General features: G+C 36.8%; 1 long non-coding RNA gene across 1 annotated transcript in view; it reads left to right on the top strand.

Annotated features, from left to right (window-relative positions):
* LOC122231463 overlaps positions 1-21,390 on the top strand; it is a 279,324-nt gene extending 257,934 nt beyond the window's left edge. Inside the window, exons 6-9 of the long non-coding RNA XR_006208725.1 lie at positions 7,847-8,069; positions 10,048-10,355; positions 17,626-17,672; positions 21,253-21,390. This is a non-coding gene — a long non-coding RNA (uncharacterized LOC122231463). The remainder of the gene's footprint in view (positions 1-7,846; positions 8,070-10,047; positions 10,356-17,625; positions 17,673-21,252) is intronic.
* Positions 21,391-21,706: the final 316 nt, after the last annotated feature.

Raw genomic sequence — 21,706 nt, 5'->3', positions numbered from 1 at the left:
TGATATATTTAAAATAAATGCACAAGTGTGCCTGGGTGGCTCAGCTGGTTGAGCATCGGACTCTTGATTTTGGCTCAGGTCTTGATCTCATAGTGTGTGAGGTTAAGCCCCTCATCGGGCTCTGTGGGTGGAACCTGTCTGGGATTCTCTCTCTCTCCCTCAACCCCTCCCTGCTCGTTCACTCGCTCTTTCTCAAAATATAGATATAAACAAACACTTTAAAAAATTAAAATAAGTGCTAAGGATTTGATATGACATTGAAATTTCTAATTTAGTGAGTCTGTGTATTAAATTTATATTTCATATGCCTGTTACACTTGTTTCCCAATTTCTTTTCTGAGTAGATAGATAAAACCCTGAGTTGTAATGACTCAAATTTAAATCTTCCTTCCTTCCTTCCTTCCTTCCTTCCTTCCTTCCTCCCTTCCTCCCTCCCTCCCTCCCTCCCTCCCTCCCTCCCTTCCTTCCTTCCTTCCTTCCTTCCTTCCTTCCTTCCTTCCTTCCTTCCTTCCTTTCATGTTTCATTATTTATTTTTGAGAGAGAGAGACAGAGTGCGAGCAGGAGAGGAGCAGAGAGAGACACATACACAGAATCCAAAGCAGGCTCCAGGCTCCTGGCTGTGAGCCGACAGCACAAAGCCCAATGCAGGGCTCGGACTCAGAGACTGAGATCGTGACCTGAGCCGAAGTCGGCGCTCAACCAACTGAGCCACTCAGGCGCCCCTCAAATTTAAATCCTTAGATCTCCTTTTACTGTTCCACTGTTTCCAGAAACAACTTTGTATACAACCAAAGATGCAGCAGCAAAGTATGTTGATGAGAGGGTGGACTTTGATATTAGGCAGTCCTGAGGTCAAACACAGGTAAGCCATGCGGCTCCATCCCTTTTTAGGGTTAGGATCATATACCTCTCTGCTTGTCTGAGCTTCCCATTTCTGATTTATAAGCACAAGTAATGATGTTCATTTTGTAGGACCAGTTTAGTGGTCAGAAATAATACATGTGAAGTGTCTATCTTGGGAACTAGTGTGTATTACATGCACAGCGGATATTATTGCTGTTACCATTTCTACTGTTAGTATATGGGGCCAAGGTCTCTGGGGAAAGGATATTTTCTGGGTGAGGACTTGTATGGGATCTTGTGATAGATGGTCTTTTTCAAATTTCTTGCTCTTATGGCAAACTGTGTTTATGCCTTTTCTCCAAGTGATTCATTCGCATCTTGCCTGGCCACCTGCTTGTAACCTCGCCACTCTTTCATTAAGTGTTCAGTAATAAAAATAAGATGACAGTTTGCAACTTCCAAGTGTGGTGACTCAGCCCTCAGCCCTGCTTGTTAAATCACCTACTTTTCCCTCACTTTATGCAGCAGGACCTAGGGAGCAAGGACGTTAGGTCATGTAAACTGTTTATTTTTTTTTTCTTATCCTGAAAATCAAAAGCAGAAAATATTTCTCAACATATCTTACCTTTTCTGTGAAACAATGTTTACAAAAAATAAAAGGGGAATTTAAGTACCCATAAATTATTATTAATATCAAAACTCAAGTATATTTTCAGTCCAATAAAGAAGCATTTAGCTACTAGTCCAGGACTATTGTAGATGTAGGTTTTATAACCTTTATCAAAACAGTTAAAGTTATTTCAGTAATAAAACATGCTAGAAATATGAGGAATTTGAATGTAAAAATCTCTTTTAAAAAGAGTCTAATATAAAGGGAAGGAAAGGGCTAGGAAGGTAACCACAAATGCCAATGATGATTGTTTTTGGTTAGATGAAGATCTTTTATAAAACAGATCCTTTAAAATGAATGAAGACATATTTCATCCTGTTATTTTTTTCTGACAGGTGTCATTTTTCCAGGGCAAATGTTTGAATATCTTAGATGCTTTTAGAAAGTAACAGCTGCTAATAATTTCTGAAGTTTGAAACTGATAACCACAGTCCATCAGGTGTTGAGTTGAAACTTCTTTCGTAATTGTTGGCACTTTAGATTCTTCTGTCCCTCTGAGCGAACATTTTTGCAGAAATCCAAATAACACGTTATCACTGGCTGAAAATAATTTGAAGTTGGAGTTTTTAAGACCTACCTATCTATGAAGCTATCCCACTTGCTGAACTTTCAAGAGCAAAGAAAACTTTTAAATATTTATCAAACATTTAAGTCTTAAGTCTTGAAATATTTTTTTCTTCTGTCAGGCAACTTATTTTCTGTAATAGTCTAAGTTTTATGTCAGTGCTCATGAAGAAATGTTTTGGCTCCTTGATCGTCCTATGCTGTGCAACTTTTTTTTCGTAACTTTTTTGTTTCCAGAAATCTGGAGAATACTCCTTCTTATGTATGAGAAGATGAAAACAAATGTAATTAATTGCTCACTTTGCTTCCCATTTACTCCTTCTTCAAGTGAATGTTGTCCTCTCCCTGGGCATTTTCCCTCATGAGCAATAAGTAACATAGAAAATGAGGTGTCTTGAGTCTCATTCTGTAAAGAGCGATTAAACCTTGCTGACCCCAAAGGAACTGGCAGGTACACCCCTAGAAAGAACGTTGCTGACAGCTCTTTGGTGGCAATAGCAAGCACATGTGTTGTCTTGATTTGTAAAGGGTTTTAATGTCATCAATAGTAATTCAGCAAAGAGAGAGTTGTAAAATGCAGCTCAAAATGTAGCAAATTGCATCATTGTTAGTGCTTTAGAATTTTAAAATATCTGCGGCAGATGGTAGAGTGCTAGGAGCAATGTCTTGCTTTAGTGTCTAGGAAAAGTTGATGTCATCATAAACCCTAGCGTGATTGTGGCTTCTTTGGCCTGCTGGAAAAAGTTGTTATTTATTTTCCTTCAAATAATAATTTGCTTTTAAAAATATTTAGCAGAGTATCAAGAAATCAGGATTTCTCAGAAGTGGTGCACTTTCCAAAGATATGAACGAATATTATATAGTATCCTTAGAAATAAGGAGATGTTTTGAAACGCCTTAATAGAGGCTTTTTTTTTCTTATTGACAGACAACTTTTCTGCTATACGATGGCCAGTCTGGTTTTAAATGTCCTAAATAAGGAAGCTATTTCTAAAATTTCACAATTTTTTAGTAATGTACAAACTTGTCAAATGTTGATTCTGGTAGTGTCATTAAATATTGGCTACTCTTATCCCATTATTTACAAATGGTAGAATTGAACTCCTCGTGATTTACCCAAGAACATACACTTGTAATAAGGCCACCAGGGATCTCTTCTTTTTCTTCAACTTAGATTTTTGTTTTGCACTTTTACAATGCACTGAAGTGTCAAAAGATTAATAAACTAATTGATATTTATGGCAAGTACAAAAACTTCTTAAGTTGAAATTGGTAATTATCTGTGCAATAATTCTCCCTATCAATCTTCTAGAGCCTTGAAGAAACTAAGAAATGGGTTCCTTATTTTTGAGAATCATCCAAAACTCTAAATGAAGAATAGGATAAAACGATATTCTCTTTTTTTAGAAGGAGGAAATATGACATAAAAAAAAAACCCACAACACTCAAAATAGGATTATATACAAATGGCCTTGGGTTATAAATGATGGTGGCTACTAGGACAGGTTTTAAAGCCAATCTATTTGGGATGGAATCTTAGTACTATAGGATTTAAGCATATTTCTTTTTTTAAATTTTTATTTCAATTCCAGTTAGTTTAACATACAGTTTATGTTAGCTTCAGGTGTACCTTAGTGATTCAGCACTTCATACATCACCCAATGTTCATCACAGCAACACAGTCCTTAATCCCCATTTCCTATTTCATCCATATCCCTACCTACCTCCCCTCTGGAATTAAGAGTTCTCTAGAGTTAAGAGTCTGTTTCTTGACTTGTCTCCCTCTCTTTTTTTCCCTTTTGCTAAGTATGTTTCTTAATCTGTCTTTTGCCATGGTTTTCTCGTCTGTAAAATGGAGTTACATATTCCAAAATACTGTTGTGAAGATTAAATGGGTTAATAATGTAAAACACTTTTAAAACTCTCCAGCAAATAGCAAGCTTATAACAAATTCAACTGCTCTTATTATTATCTATTAAACTTAGTGCATTGTAGAGTGACCTTTTTTCAGGAAGACAGCAAGCACTGGCTGACAGGAGCAGGAATGCATAGGTAATTATGAGGAAAGCTACCTAGGGCAAAGAATTAGGAGAAAAACAGGTTCCAAAGCAGGTTACAAAAGAGGTGCTCCAAAAATCATTTTCTACTTTATCTGTTATTATGGAAATTACCCCAAAACAGACAGAATTAACTGTCTTCAGTTTCCCTCTTAACTTGTGCTTTCAGTTCCCTTCAAGCTTCTCTACCTTAGTTTCATTCTGTTTATGTGGATGCATATTTTTCCTTAAGATTATGCTGGGAAGACTTATTCCAATTGAGACTACTAAGAAAAAATGGTAACAGAAGAATAAGGACATCCACCCTATTGGCTTTTCTATCTTGTGCTCAGTCTCTCTTGATAAGACTACAAGGAGAAAAGTTAATGTTGTGGGGGACAAGAGAGGAGGATTTTCATTCTGTCGTGTAGCATCACAAAAGTCTAAGATGGGGTTGACTTCACTTGTTTCTCACAGTTCAGCTTGACTCCTGGTACCAAGGGACTAGGTTAGAATTTTTACTAAGTGTTGCACCAAGCCCCCAACCCCCACCACTCTCTTGCTTCTTAAAGGCCCTACCCCTGTATGCCTCTGCTGTTCATGGAAAGCTAAGGGAGAAAGTAAACAATGAAACAGTCAATACAAAGGCAGAGCATGTTGCTAGGCATGCTAGAGGAATATTTCCAGAGATCTTTTATTCTGAACCTCAGTACTTGTTACCTTAGTCACCAGTCTGTACAGATTGTTTTCTTTTGATAGAACATTTTGACCTTTATCTTACCCTCTTTATAGTTATATGTAAAATTAGTTGTCAGGATCCAGCATTCTTTAGTCCTTACCTACTGATTGTTACTTTATGATCAAGGACAAAGGTACTGATGCTGCTAGCTGATGTCCCTGCCATGTGTCTGTCACTCCTGACATTAACCTTTCTGACTGTCACCCTTGAAAAATAGTATTTCGTTTTTGAGGGTCATCTTCTTTTGCAGATTGAATCCTCAGTGTGTATGAAAAAAGTCTTTCTCCCCTACCTTTGTCTATCACTCAGGATAGCTCTCTAACCACAAGCTACAAGAGAAATGTGTTAGGACGTGACTCATTCTTACATGGGCTCACAAGTGTAGCATATCAAGTCAGAAGTAAAAAATATTGTTAAAGTCACCCAAATAAGATAGTATAGTTCCCATATAAACTGAGTATAATTTTGTCACCCGGTTTTTCCTGTGCCAAAGAAAAACTACAAGGACAGAGTTTTTTCCAGTGACCTCACATCCTTGGTGGGCATTCAGATGCCACGCTATTCTAGGAAATACCTCTCATTCATTCCATTCTTGTAAATGAAAAAAATTGGGGTCCTTTTTGTCATCTTCTCTATAACTCAAATGTAGATGGACACCTTAGACTGCCAATTTCTGTGTTCTTCTTTGTTGATACACAATAAATGTTGCTTGTTTATTTTCCTTTGGAGCTAATAAATGAAACATATGGTATATGTTAAATGTAGGGGGGTTTTGATAAGTCTTCTTTTCCTGTGTTAGAAGATTATGATAGCAGAATTCTTATAACACAACTACATGTATCAATTCAATGATCACTTGCAAAACTAGTCCCTAGCCTCCACTCTTGGCACCTATTTGCTATGCATTATGTTTTTATTGACCACTTTCAACTAATTGTCAGAAGACGGTGAAAATAAAAGGCAGGACAAATGTATTGCTACATAACCCTGAATCTTGTAAAAGAAGCCAGATTTTATGAAATGAGTGTGTCTAGGAATAATCCCATATTGCTTTCTTTCCAAACTGAGCTCTGATTTTTCCCCCCAGAGACATACACAAATCCTCATTTCCAGAGGGAATTCTTTTTTTTTTTTTTTTTTTTTTTTTTTTTTTTAACGTTTATTTGTTTTTGAGACAGAGAGAGACAGAGCATGAACAGGGGAGGGTCAGAGAGAGGGAGACACAGAATCTGAAACAGGCTCCAGGCTCTGAGCTGTCAGCACAGAGCCCGACGCGGGGCTCAACCCACGGACAGCGAGATCATGACCTGAGCCGAAGTTGGCCGCTTAACCAACTGAGCCACCCAGGCGCCCCTCCAGAGGGAATTCTAATTAGACTATTCAAATGCCTGGCATCTCCCTCTCAACTGTCATTAACCAGGAGAAGCCTTTGACTCAGGCTTTCCAGTCAGTAGAAGTAAATGACCTCTGTCCTGGACTTTGAGAGGAATGGAGTTTTATCTTTCACATGCTCTGTTCTTACGGAATTCAATAAATAACCCTCAGACACCTCTGGCTACCATAGTGTCACTATGAGAGAACCAACCTTTGAGTGAGGCCCATGATATAGAAGGTAGGTTGAAAAAACAAATATGAGTTCTTGATAGTGTCATTGAACCCCTGTCATATGGCACCTTGAATACACTCTAGCTCCAGTTGTGTGTGGTAATAAATTTCCTCAGAAAAGAATACACTTATCTTAAGCGGTAGGTAATGTTGAAACACTATATGGTACACTTGAAACTAATATTTTATTGTATGTTGACTATACTGGAATTAAAATAAACTAATTTAAAACGTTTACTTGAAATATATTCAAGTATATTTACTTGAATTGGAAATATCAGCCATTTTAAGCAAAGTTGTGTAATTTCATACATTGAAAGTTACAGGGAACAATTATTGGAATTATAAACCAAAACACTGACCATTGGATGTATTGAAGAGTTAGACCAGTTTTTTTGTTTTTTAAATATAAATTTCCAGAATATTGTTAATTATTAGATATAGTTTGACTTTTAGTTGATTTTCTTTTCTGTAACATTATCATATTCAAAACACTTTTTACATATAATCAGTCATGATTTACCATTTCCAGTTTCAGGTAGGAATGAAATTTTAAATGGAATTACTATGTATTTCTCTTTCAAAATAAGTAAAACACTATTACACCATAGATTAATGTATATGATAAGGCAAATCACATATTTTATGACATGACGTGGCTCTTCTTTTTCCAATATGACATAATTCTAATGTCATAGCACATATAATATGGCTAGATTACAAAATGATTCACATTATTGCCAAGAAAAGAGTATTTAAAAAAAAACTTCCCTGTTTCAGTACAGGTTTTCTTCCAAATATATTTTTTCTTTAACATTGTAATCAAACATAAACATTTCTAAGTGACCAACATTTGATAGGCCCTGGAGAGGCAAAAAATTGAGTCATGATCCCTTCCTATAAAAAGCTTTTTCCTAGCTGTGTAAAAAAAAAAAATGGATATAACGTTAAAGTACAATAGAGCTAAGTACCAAAGCAGGGCAAGAGATAGCAAGTGCTATTGTCATTGCGGTTTCTACAGACCAGGCTGCCACTCCCCAGACACCAGAGAGGTAGTTATAATCTACCTGCATTCTTGAGTATACTGTCCCAGGTATGTCCATGGATCATAGACATCAACATCACCTAGGAGCTTGTTAGTAATGGGGACTCTCAGGCTCTGTCCTGGATCTACTCAATCACAGTCTTCATTAACAAAATCCTCAGGTGATTTACACGCATGGTAAAGTTTGAGAAACACTGTATACAGAGTATGAAAGAGAGAAAGATTTTAATCACTCTTTTCCCATTTTTTTTCTGAGTTAGCTGTTTATAATTCGTTAATGCCAGCCTTAATATATGTACAGATTACTTATTTTGCTAAAGCATTGTTGATGTTTTTTGTGCAGGATGAGTCTGCGAGATGTCCACTACACAACCACGATGTCAGAGTAGGAGGGCTTCAGCAGAGTTCTCATCCCCGGGATCACCCATGGATTTCCTCTTGATTGTCTTCAGTTGGACTGCAAGGCTCTATGGGAAAAAAGAATGAGCACTTGACAGGCGTCCTGGTTTCTCATCTCAGTTTGGGCACCAAATAGCAGCATGATCTCAATGAAATAATTATTCCAGGTAATATTTCTTCTCCATAAAGGATTGGAATTATCATTAAGTCTTCTTTAAGCTCTGAAACTTAATAATTTGTTTTCAGATTTCATACATTAGAAGATAAAAGATAGGAGACCAATACTACTTAGCCTTCCATGAGGTTTTTCTGAGAAAAAGAATGTGGAGGAATCGGTACTATGTGTGGAGTATGCATGAAAGCAGATTGCTACTGGGGTAAAAACAAGAAAATGCTGAGGTCTCAATGCCATGTTGTTATTTAAAGGGACTTTTTGCTTACTTTAAAATACAAAACAGATTTTTTTACCTTCAACAGCCAACTTTGAAATAGTGTACATATTTCTTATATAAGCTAAACATTGTTGGTATGATTCCTAAAGAAGAATACTAATGAGTTCAACCTTGCCCTATATACTTATTTTCTTATTTCTGTCTTTGACCTAATTTCCTCGCACTTTTTTCTCTTATTTGGAGTTGTGTAGTAGCTTCTTAAATTAAATGCATTGCCTTCAAAAATTCATAAAGTAAATGATTATTGAGTGTCACTTAGGGGCAAGGCAATGCTAATCTCCATTGGACATTTAAAGAAATACAACAAGTCTATGATGTTAACACTTTGGAGTAATAGAATTGTACAATTAAAGTTATGAATTCAGGGACACTATTGAGGAAACCCTTGACTGCATATCAGGCATTCTGTATGGTGGGTGTGGTCCCCTGCATGACCTCATTTAATCCTCATGACAATGCCACGAAGCAGGTACTGTTATTTCTGTTTAACAGAGGAAATATCTGATATTTAGGGAATTAAGTTATTTACCAAATGCTACTGAGCTTCTGATTCAAAGCCTAGTCCGTTATACTCATGCCATGTTAGAAGAGGTTTTCTGACCTTGAAAAGTGTATTGAAATAAGAAAATAATGGAGCATTTAAAAAAGAAGCAAACAAAACAAGTAAAAGGCTACAGTAGTGGTCTAGCAAATACATGCTTGAGCCACCATATTATGAGTTGAATTATGTTCCCTCCAAAAAGATACATTGAAGTTCTAACCCCAGTACCTCAGAATGTGGTCTTATTCAGAAATAGGGTCACTGCAGATGTAATTAATTAAAATGAGGTCATACTGGAGTAGAATGGGCTGGTAACCCAATATAAAGGATGTCCTTTTAAGAAGATGGTCATGTGAACACTAACATGCAGTAACACGTGACTACAAAGGTAGAGATTAGCATTGCACCAAGCCAAGAAACCCTAAAGATTGTCAACAAATGACCAGCAGCTAGGAAGAGTTAGGGAGGGATTCTCCCAAGGGCTTCTGAGGGAGTGTGGCCCAGCCAACACCATGATTTTGGACTTCTAGCCTCCAGAACTGTGAGATGTAAATTTCTCCTATTTTAAGCAACCCAGTTTGTGGTACTTTGTTACAGAAGCCCTGAGAAGCGAAGACACATGACAATAGAAATTGGAAACAGGAACAAAAAGAAAGGCATACAAGTTATAGTAAAAAAATGGTGGATACAGGAAATCAATAACTATGCAAAGGCAAGCCAGAAAAGATTCAGAAGTCTTGAACTTGGAAGGCCATAGAATATAGAAAATAGTGCTATCTTTGCACACTGAAAGTTAAGAGATTTTTAGAATTGAGTGAAGAACAGAGAAAGGGTCTGTGGATAATAACAGTAGAACACATTTTAAGGAAAGAGAATAATAATTAAAACACAATTAAGAAGACAGGAATTGTGCCCAAAGGAGATTAGAGTTGTGTTAACAATGTGCATGATCAGAATGATAAAAACTGGAGTATATAGTGATATGCTTTTTATGTTCAAGGCACTTTATAGATGCTATTACTAATCTTCACAAGGGCACCATAAGGTGTATTAAAGATGAGTAACTTCACCAGATCCACTTCCCTTGAAAAGTAATAGTTGAAGCTAGAAAGTGAATGCTTAGTCATTAGCATTTCCTGTTTTCTCTTTCAGGTAGATATGATCTTATATGGTATTGACTTGTTGTCACTGAGAGACTTGAGCAGAATAATGCGTACAACTTGTAAGCTGAGCCTCAAAGAGGCAGGTTCCTCCACACCTTCTTTGCTGTTGTGCTAGATAGATACAAGACTCTGGAGCTGGGGTTGGCAAACTATGGTCCATTGACCAGACCATCTCTCCTGCATGTTCTGTAAAGAGTTTGGTTGGAATGTAGCCATGCCAGTTCACTTACATAGCGCCTATGGCTGTTCTGTGCTACAACGGGGAGTGGAGTTTCAACAGAGGTCTGGCTTGTAAAGGTGAGCATATTTACTATCTGGCCCTTTACAAAAGAAGTTTATCAATCTCTGCCCTAGAAATTAGCAGTCAAAACCTGGAAGAAGCCTGGGTCCCCAAAGCACTGAAAAGAGCTGCCATTAACATGAACCCAAACTTCGTAGACCATTATGTGCGCCCCGAATAAAAAACCTTATTTATTACGTTTCAGAGTTTATTTGTGACAAGTTTATTTTATCCTTACTAATGCATTCATTTACAGATAAAATAAAGAGTAAGTCCGAAAAATTAAATCACTTAGCCACAAATGCATTAGTAAATGAAAAGGATAGGATTTGATTGCAGGTCTGGGTGACTCTAGCATCTGTACTGTTTCTCGAAGTTCAGAGCCATCATCTATGGATATTGAGTTCATGGAGATTTTTATTTTCTTCTTTGGATTCTCCTGCATTTTTTGCTAATAGCTTTAGAAATACAGTTCATAAGCCGACACATTCACACTTTAAAAATACACATTTTAGTGGTTTTTAGTATGTTCACAAATGTGCACAACCATCACCATTATCTAATTTTAGAGCATTTTCAGTAATCTAAAAAAAAAAAAAATCCCCTTAGCAATGCCTTCCTATTTTCTAGTCCTCATATTAGCTAGGAACTACTAATTGTCAATTCTATTAATAATGGAACAATGATGAATTTACCAATTATAGAAATTTTATATAAATGGAATAACATGATATGTGTCCTTTTGTGACTGACTTCTTTACCTTATTATAATATCTTTAAGGTTTTTATGTGGTGTGGCATATATCAGTACTTCATTCTTTTTTATTGATAAATAATACTCAGTTGTATGGATATATCACATTTTGTTTATCCATTAAGCATTTGGGTTATTTGCACTTTTTAGCTTAAGAGTAATGTTCTATGAACATTTGTGAACCAGTTTTGTGTGAACATACACTTTCATTCTCTTGGGTATATACCTAAGAGTAGAATTGCTTGATTGCATGGTAACTATTTTTAACATTTCAAACAACTGCCAAACTGTTTTTCAAGGTGGCTGCATTATTTTATAATCCTCCCAACAATGTTTGAGGATTTTAATTTCTCTACTTTTTTGTCAACACTTGTTTTTGTCTTTTTTATTCTAGCCATCTTTCTGGATGCATAGTGATATCTCATTGTGGTTTTTATTTTTATTTCCCTAATGACTAATGATGTTGAATATATTTTCATTTGCTTATTGGCCATTTGTATATATGTTCTTTGGAGAAATGTCTATTCAAATTCACTGCCAATTTTAAATCTGGGTTATTTGTCTCTTGTTGAGTTGTAAGGGTACCTTATATATTCTGGATACAAGTCCCTTATCAGATATATGATTTAAAAATATGTTCTCAGATTTTATGGGAGATTTTCTTGTTTTTGTTTTTTTTGTTTGTTTTTTTACTTTTTGATGGTGTCCTTTGCATCAAAAAAGTTTTTTATTTGGTGAAGGTCAATGTATCTACTTTTACTTTTACTTTTGGTGTCCTATTCAAGAAAACATTGTGTCATCCAAAATCATGAGGATTTACATCTATGCTTTTCTCTAAAAATCTTACAGTTTTAGCTCTTACTTTCAAGCCTATTATCACTTTTGACTTAATTGTTGTATGTGGTATGATGTGTAGGGGTTCAACCTCACTCTTTTGAGTGCAGGTTTGGGCATGTAAATGTCCAGTTGTACCAGCACCATTTATTGCAAAGATTTCATACATTCTTCAACTTTTAATTAACATGTATTATTAGTTTTATGACTTAAAACACAAAGTATCATAAAAATTATGCCAAACACTTTTCAAAATTAAATTTAAATGTATGTAGAAGAGGGGCGCCTGGGTGGCTCAGTCGGTTAAGCGACCGACTTCAACTCAGGTCACGATCTCGCGGTCCATGAGTTCGAGCCCCGCGTCGGGCTCTGGGCTGATGGCTCACAGCCTGGAGCCTGCTTCCGATTCTGTGCCTCCCTCTCTCTCTGCCCCTCCCCCTTTCATGCTCTGTTTCTCTCTGTCTCAAAAATAAATAAACATTAAAAAAATTTAAAAAAGAAAAAAATAAATGCATGTAGAAGGATAATGATATGTCACAAAAATTAAAGGCAGGAGACTGATTCCAGGAAAATTGGGAAGACTAATCCTCATATGCAAAATGAAAGTCAAAGAACTTAGAGAAAAGATAGACACACCTTTGGGAGAAGAACCTCAAAGGCTGCCTTTGTTTCATTTAAGGATAAGTATGTGAATGACGTGCATATAAAAGCAATGAACATGACTGTCTTTTCAAGAACTTTAGTGATGAGAGAGAATCGGAGTTCAAAGGAAAAATAGAGGTAGAAGGAAGATTCTTACCCTGTAGAGGAACACGTGTTTTGGAAAAACAGGAGTCATTAGGAAAACAGGATGCAGGATAAAGAGGGAATAATGGATGAAAAGAGATGTGAGAGAAAGGGTGTGTATTACGTCAGAGATTGGAGTAGAGGTATAGTCTGTGTTTGTAAGAAAGAAAGCAAGGTAAGAAGACAAAAGAAAAATGGAGTGATAGGTAGAGAAACTGAGAAAGGCAGAAGGGAAGGTATAGGAAGAGTAAGGGGGGTGGAGGGGAGAAGGTGTGCAGTGAGAATAGATGGATCAAGAGCCAAAAAGGACAAGTTCTTTAATAAAGAAAATCCCCCATCCCTGACATGGCATTCTCGTGTTATCATTAAGTCCAAGTTTGTAAACTTGATAAGCTCTTGTTGGCCGATTCACCTCTATGCAAGAGGTAACAAGTAATAGTTCATCCTAGATACGTATTTTGCTCTTACACTGAGAGTTAATCAAAACAAACAAAAAAATGACTCCTCTGAAAATCTAGACATCCAACAATCCTGAGCCTGTATCGAGGAATAGCAACAGTCACTGAGGGGTACAGTTGAGTTGGACCTTTAGAGAGAAAATCTGCTTCATGGTTTGCCTCTGGTGCTTACCACTCCCATATAGGTGTGGGGTAAAATCAATAGTTAATAAATGAAAAGGAGATAATTATAAGCAGAGATTATATGAGGACACATGATTCTCTTATTCATTTATTAATATTTAGCTTCACAGTTGAAAAGGAGGAGTGACACATGCTTATTTAATGAAACCTGTAACATAGAAGGCAAATTACTAATAAACAGCCAGATCTGGCTTTATTGTGGTTAGGAATTAAGGACATTTTACCCAACAATTGTAACCCATGAATGGGCCTTGAGGGGGGGCAAGATAAATACAGATATGTTTTAAAACTAGAGTACTTTCACCTCTTCTCACCTTCTCTTCTCTCTGATAACGAGCAAAGAATATGATATATAAAATCTAACATCGTCTAATCACAGCAGACAAATTGGTACAAATGTCTATTGCAACTTCACATTCCTTAGATTTTGACAAAATAAGTACATTTTCATATAATATTACTTTTGAGTGTTTCAATGTAAGCCTGTTACAACGTTATCGATCCTATCTTTTTACACAAGGCAGGCAATGAATGACCCTGACGTGTGTAAGTTTACAACTATCATTATAAGACTTCTGAACAATTCCTTAAAACTGCTCATCTAAAAGTTTGAAGAAGTCATTAATGCTTTCTCACTGTGTCTCAAAATTTTCATTTCGGAGGTAGTGTAAGTTCTTTTTTTCCATCTAATCACATGCCAGCATTCTAGCCACTAGAAGGAATAGATTGGGACTTTGCTGCTTTTATTTATATAATGCTTATGAAATTAAAAAAAAAACTGTTTCATGCATTTACAAGTTTTAAAGTGCTCACTGTGGATGCTGCCCTACATAGTTGTCTCTAGAAAAGTACACACACAAGAAAGGTGTCCTACTCCCCTTTGACCTGTGCTGTAGAAACAGTCTCATCAACAGAATGGAATATTTAGGAGGGGGAATCAAAAACTTGCCAGATTTCTTTCTCTTTGCCTCAGCATCATGTATATTCTAGCCGTTCTGGTGTTTTGTGGCCTAGCTCTATTAGTTCACTCTACTCTGTGGGACCACCCACAAATTGTCTGGTTTTGTCTTTTGATCTCAAATGTGTCCCTTTTTTATAATCTCCCATCTGATCCATTTGGGGGATGTTGAGAATAAACACACTGGATGCCAGCAAACCTCATTTTCTGAGTATTTCTAACTTATAATCAATATACCGTTGGCACAGGGGAGCAGATACTCTGAATTTTCACATTGCTTTTTAGTCACTTATCCCCATCAAGAATGGGTAGACCTACATTTTTCAGCTATGCTCTCCAAAAACACATAAATAGCAAGCTGTTCCTTCGCATGATTCTGTATAATACAGTATCAGTAACAATAAAGGAAAGAAGAAAACCACTCTCGTATTAAAGGATTTTTTTTTTACAGTTTTTACTCTAGTTGATTCCAAAGATAAACATTAAAAAGAGAAATTTAAATACAACACATACACAAGCAAAATATTTGTTTCCTGCCTTCCTCTCTACCAACCATTTCCCATGATGCAGTAGGAAGGGGAAGACCATTAAACCTCAGATTTAATCATGTTTGGTGCTTGAAGGAGCTATTACTGTGGAACTGTCATCATCTCTGTTAATACTTTCTGTTGTGTCATTTTTACATTCACCCTGGAATATAATTGGATACTTGAACACATTTGTGTTATTATTGAGGTTGTTTTGGGGGATGAGTGATATAATGTCACTTAATTACTAGTTTTAAAAAATCAGGCTAGCGTTGTCTATCAACTTCATATCCATAGATACCACTAAGATTTTAGTCAGCTGGTACTGATGATTGTGACAAATAAGCAGGAATGGTTAACTTCTGAGAGGTCAGGTGTGAAATTATGGCAAAATCTCACTTCAAAGCATGTTGAAAAATTTAATCATGAAAATTCCCTTACAGGGGTACCTGGGTGGTTTAGTGGGTTGGGCATCAGAGTCTTGATTTTGATGTCAGGGTCGTGGAATTGAGCCCTGCATTGGGGTAATGCTGAACATGGAGCCTGCTTCAGATTCTCGCTCTCTGTCTCCCTCCCCCTGCGCCTTTCCCCCATTCACACGCTTTCTCTCTAGATATATAAAAATAAAAAAAAGAAAATTGTATTACCTGAGACTTGCTTCTAATGTAATTTACTTTGTCACAGTTGCATCTCAGTATTCTAGAATAAAAACTCCATTTCTCCAAATTTCTCTCTCTCTCCCATCTTTCCTTTTTTTCCCCCTTTACTACTACATACCACTCTCGCTTTCTTACTCATTTGCATCAGTATCCACCTATCTTAGGTTGATAGAAAAACTATTTAATAGAGTCTGAATAAATTAATTCAGAGTCTTTACCAATATTTTTAAAATAACAGTTCAGATGTTTCTGGAATTTTGAAAGAAAGAGATTATGAAACACTCCCCCTTTTATTTTTAGAGAGAAGTTAAAATCTGAAATCTGGAAACATTTGTCATATTCCAAAAAATGTAACAAAAATTCTTTTTTTCCAATTTCAAACGGAATCTCAATATGCCTTAACATAGGAACTGCATTTGTACGACTAGATACTAAATATTTTAAAGTGTTTCAGCCACTATTTTTTTTTGACTTGGAGAAGTGAAATCACTATGCTATTAGATCAATAAATTATTTTACCACATTTAAATTATTAGAATTAATTGCTGTTAAATCCATCAGCATTATTTACCTTCAGCAGCTTAGCATCATAGAAAGATACTGCAGTCTTGGTTCCCTTAGCCAACAAGACGACAATCAAAGGCATAATCCTAAATTGACTTTCAGAGTGCAAGAAATTTACTGATCTAAAAATTTACCAGAGGGAGACCAGCACATCTGCCCCTATAGGAAATGATTTTTGCATAGTAAGTGTTGATCTGCATAACCATATGATCATCTCAAGTGCTGATTACCAAATCTGAATCATCATTACTTAGCAAACTTCTATAAATATACATGGCACCATGTAATATATTCAGCTGTGCTAAATTAATGACAAAGTCCTTACCCCAAGGAGGTTGGGGGTCTAAAAACAAAGAATGACACAAAAGACAAAAATGTAGAGCACCCTGAGTTGGGGGAAATTTTCAGTGAAATAAATTCAGTGAAGGATTTTTATGCTTTGTGGCAAAGGAGGAATTAAAGATCCGTTTAGTTTGCCTTTTGGACTGTTCTCACTTCAAGTTACGTGCTGGCCTGCAAAAGAACTCTAACATTTGAATCTCTGGATTTCTCAGGAATTTCAGACATATATTTCTAACTGCATTTTTTTTATATCTTAACATGAATATATTTAAATACCATCAAGTCAGTTGTGTCCAAAACTGAACTCATTATCTCTTTTTCACTGTTTTCTTATTTCTTAAATCAGCTCCTGCTTTGGTTAAAGGCGCTGTCTTCTCCCATTGATTACTAAAGACATTTCAGAGGTACTTGTCACTATTCCCTCATCTGCCATCAAACCCTGCAGAGTGCCAAGTTGATGCTCAATTGGCACCTCCTTAGTCCTAATCCATGTCTTCGTTTTTACTTTAAATGGTCATTGGTGATCTCCAATCGCTTTCTTCTTCAATATATCCCTCAAGTCACTCTTTGAGAACCAATCTTAGCCAGTCTTGGTCTGAACCTTGATGGCTCTGACTGTAAAGGTAGCACTGCTCCCAGCGGCATTCCTTGCCTTTGCCAGCCTGCCACAGACCCCTCTTTCCATCCTTACTTCCTACTAATTCCTACTCTTCATATCTTAAAACTATCACCTCATTCGGGCTTTGCAGTTAATTTATGATACTCCAGTCATTTTGTATATCTGTGTAGATAACTTGTACCTTCTCTATTGTTTCAGACCTAGGAGGAAAACTGTTCTTATGAAACTTTCTCAAGTAGCTGAGGAGGAATAAACATTTTCCTACATATATGTAGCTGCATACTTTAATTGAATTTGTTTTTATCTAGTGGATATCAGTTGGCTCCCTGCCCAACAATGTCGCCCTTACAATGTCGAGAGCACCCAGAACTTTCTGTCAAGTTCCACCTCTTTTCTCAGTTTAGGGGCATTAACACTTCTATGTGCTTTAGGTGTAGATTTTCTGTTCCTTGAAGTAGCCGTGATTATTTAAAAAGTGAGTGTGTAACCCCACCAAATTGACTATTTATTAAATTCATGCATTTTGCCAAGACACTGAGGATTTTCTTCTTATTTGGTTGATGCTATAATGCCTGACATTTCTTCATCTCTGTGTTCTACCAGACAGGATGAAGGTCATGGTCATTAGAGCCCGCCTTGAGGAAGGAAAGGTAAGAGATTTATTTAGTGATATATTTTGATTTCTTTATCCAGCTACTTCCAAAATTGATACCATTCATGGACTGTTATGTTATGTGAATTCATTACTTTTTTGCTTAAACCAGTCAGAGTTGGGTTTTATAATCATCTGTCAAGAATGCTTCCAAAAGAAATGCTTAGGGTATAGGAGATTGGACCACATGACCTGGAGTTCCCCTTCAACCTCTTAGCATTTCTATGAATCTATTAACTTTAAATTGTCCAAGAGTATTCAGTGCTGCAAAGTTGACTATGATGGCAAACACAGTGGGAAAAAATGGTTTCCCATAAATGGTTTCCTGGAAGAGTTGTAACAAAATACCACAAATTGGTGGCTTAAAACAACAGAAACCTATTATCTCACAATTCTGGAGGCTAAAATTCTGAAATCAAGGTGCACCAGGACCATGCTACCTCTGAAGGCTCTAGGGAGGAATCACTTGCATCCCTTTCTCTTAGCCTCTGTGGATGACTGGCAGTCTTTGGAGTTTCTTGCCTTACATCGGCACAATTCGACATGGCTTCTTCTGTGGCTGTCTTCTTCTTCTTCTTTTTTTTTTTTAACATTTATTTTTGACGGAGAGAGAGACAGAACATGAGTGGGAAAGGGACAGAGGGAGAGGGAGACACAGAATCCGAAGCAGCCTCCAGGTTCTGAGCCATCAGCACAGAGCCTGATGCAGGGCTCAAACTCACTAACTGTGAGATCATGACCTGGGCCGAAGTCAGACACTTAATCCACGGAGCCACCCAGGTGCTCTGGCTGTCTTCTTATAAGGACACCAGTCTTGTTGGATTAGGAGCCCACCCTAATGACCTCATTGTAACCTAACTATTTACATCTGCAACTACTTCATTTCCAAATAGGGTTGCATTTTGAGGTAGTAGGATTAGGACTTCATATCCTATTGGGAGGGGGACACAGATACCTCTAGGAGGAAGTGTTACTGGACTCCACGCTATATAGAGGAGGATAGAATAATAAAGACACTGAGAGGTAAATCTAAGTGATTTAAGGGAAGCAAAGAAAGTACTGGTATTCCTCAAAAAGAGAATTGACACCCAGTGATCAATGACCACTTTTTTTTTTTTTAACATGTAACTTTTCCTCCATGATTGGCAGTTGCCTATAAAATAAAATACAATCCCAGTAGACACTGTCTAGCTCCATCAGGCAAACAATGATTCATGTTAACAATATGATCTCCTGGTAAGGAGGTGCTTTTATTCATTTTTTGCTCATGAATAAATTAGCTCTTTAAAAAATTCATAGGAGAAAAATACTGTATGAAGTTGTTTTCACATTTATGGAGGTTATCTGTTGATCAGGATGAGGGCATTATGTAATTTTAATGAATGATGTGTAATAATACATTATTTGGTTTTATAACAAGATTAAAATTGATTCTGAGCATAATGCAGATCTTCCCTTTTGAATGGCAAACCCCAAAGCATTTTTTTTTTTATCTCCATAGAGGTATTGGCACAGAATAAATCCACTTGTAACACATATTTGGAGTCAGGCGTATCTTGGTTCAAGCCCAGCTGCCACTAATTTAATTGTCATGGGATCTTTGGCAAGTTACTCCACTTTCCCAAACCCTAGTTTCTTAAACTATCTCAAAAGATTATTGGAATGAGTGAATTAAAATAAATGCATGTGGGTCACTTACTGTCTGACACATAGCACTAATAAAATTTTGCCTCATCAATATTATAAATAGCCTAAGAGAATTTCTATTTAGAAATGTTTGAGACAGAAACAAAAAACCGTAAAATATAAAATTGTAGAGGAATTAGTAGTTTGATGGATTTATTGTACCATTATTTGGTTGCATAATCATGTATAGGGCTGGAATTCAGTTTCCTTCTGGGGGGGGGGAAAAGCATTCTTTTTGTTATACCATGAGAGGAAAGAATTTTTCCTCTCATGTTTCTCTATATTTCTTTTGGATTATTTGTCCATATCTCTATTCCTGCTACCTAGTATTAAATGTAGCCTTATTTATGAAGCTCAATGGGAAGAGGATAGGCATCAAATAATTGAGAAAAAACTATATGCTTTTGTACCATAGCAACCTGGATTGACTCTGTACACTAATCTGCCAGGTAGCCAATATTCTCTTCTGGTACTCCTCAGATGTCCCTGACCACTTATCGTTTTTTACTGAAGGCTTCATATCATCTATTTGTCCATCATGCATAGTGGCCCTGTAAAATTTAAACCTCTTTTCTTCTTTCCTTCTTCAGAGGATGTTCTGTCCTCTTCAATGGTGTCAGATATCACCCTGGTACTAAAAACCACTAAACCCGTATAATGAGCCACTCACCTTCTAGATCTTGCCACCCAGTTATGGAAATTGCTAGACGGTAAGCTACAGGGATTCATTCGTATTGTTTACCACTACATCCAGTGTTTACCACAATTCTAAGCACAGAGTAGGCGTCCAGTAAAGATTGTTTGAATAAACAAAGTCAAAGAGTATTTCACACGTACCACTGACCATTTTTCTTCCCACTGGTTCCTTGTTCTTAGTTAATGACACTGTGATTCATAAATTGCCTAATCTAGAAAACTGGGAATATATGTAGTTCTTTATCTTCCTCACTTTCCACGTTCAGTCACCTATTTTGTCAGTATTACCTCTTCAAAACGTATCAGATTGGTCCACTTAATATTTTTGTTCAGGCTACCATAACCTTATGTTTCCATTATTGCATCAGCCCCATCTGGTCTTCCCACTACATCCATTTTTGCATAGTACACCCAGAGTGAATCGGAGTGAAATACAAACTCCTCTTCATTGTGTGCACATCCTCTTAAAATTTTTTTCAGCTTTGTCTCTCAACTCTCCCTGCTTTCCACTCTTTTTTTCCAATCATGCTAAATGGCTTCCCCCTGCTGTGTTTTACTTTGACCTTCAGTACACTGAAGATACTTAGCCCTTGTCTCAGAAGTTTCCCTCTGGCAACTCTTTCTTGGCCCTTGATCTGAACTTCAGACATCCTCTCCTCCGGAAAACTTACCCTCAGTCTCCTAGCCAAGAGGAGCGCAGATGCTGCCTTCTTCTCCAGAACACAGAGTATGCAATTCTGATGTCACGTAGCACTTACCACCCTCTATTGCCATTGCTTTTCTGCCTAGAAGATGCTATAGACATAGTGCATGTTGGGACTGTGTTTTATTCATTGATATATTCCCAGCACCTAGGACAGTATTTGGCAAATAATCAACACTTAATAAATATTTGTCGAATGAGTGTTATGTAGACACAGTGCAAAGTAGCCTTTGGCCAGAGCAGTGATTACAGTACTGGCAAATATGTGCTATTTTTTTTTCTTCAGAACAGTTCACTTTGATTTATCTTGAACTGTTATGCAAGCTGTAACTAAAAACGACTGTGCTTGACACTGACTATAAAAATACCACAGTGCAGACTGTGTTTTTAAAAACCAATATTGAAGCTCAAATCATTTATAGTGATGTCCATATTAAATGCTCTCTACCTACGTTCACTAAGTGTTGAAAGATTTTCTTGCATCTCTCTACAGATTTCTTCTCCAGCTGCTACCATAATAGCTTCCTTTACTTGGTTCACACTGTTGCTAAATGCAAACAAATCAGACTGTCACAGAATCCACCTGATTCCAAGAGTAAGCGGTAGTCCAGTGAATCATCCATTGACTCATTCAGCATAAGCAGCTATTAATCTAATCTGGTATGTGTAGGTATGTGAAGGTTGATTTGACCCATAGAGTCTTGCCTGCACTTTAGAAAGTTTTGGGGCTCCTGGTGGCTCAGGCTTAGGTTAAGCATCTGACTTCGGCTCAGGTTGTGATTTCAGTTTGTGAGTTTGAGCCCCAAGTCGGGCTCTGTGTCTCCCTCTCTCTTTGCCCCTCCTCTGCTCATGCTCTCTCTCTCTCAAAAATAAATAAACGTTAAAATTTTTTTAAAAAAAGAAAGTTTCAAATTTGGAGGTATTAGGATAAGGGATTGCCCATCATT

The sequence above is a fragment of the Panthera tigris genome, chromosome A1, assembly GCF_018350195.1.
Source record: "Panthera tigris isolate Pti1 chromosome A1, P.tigris_Pti1_mat1.1, whole genome shotgun sequence".
NCBI lineage: Eukaryota > Metazoa > Chordata > Mammalia > Carnivora > Felidae > Panthera > Panthera tigris.
This window is presented reverse-complemented; position numbering and strand designations above follow the sequence as displayed.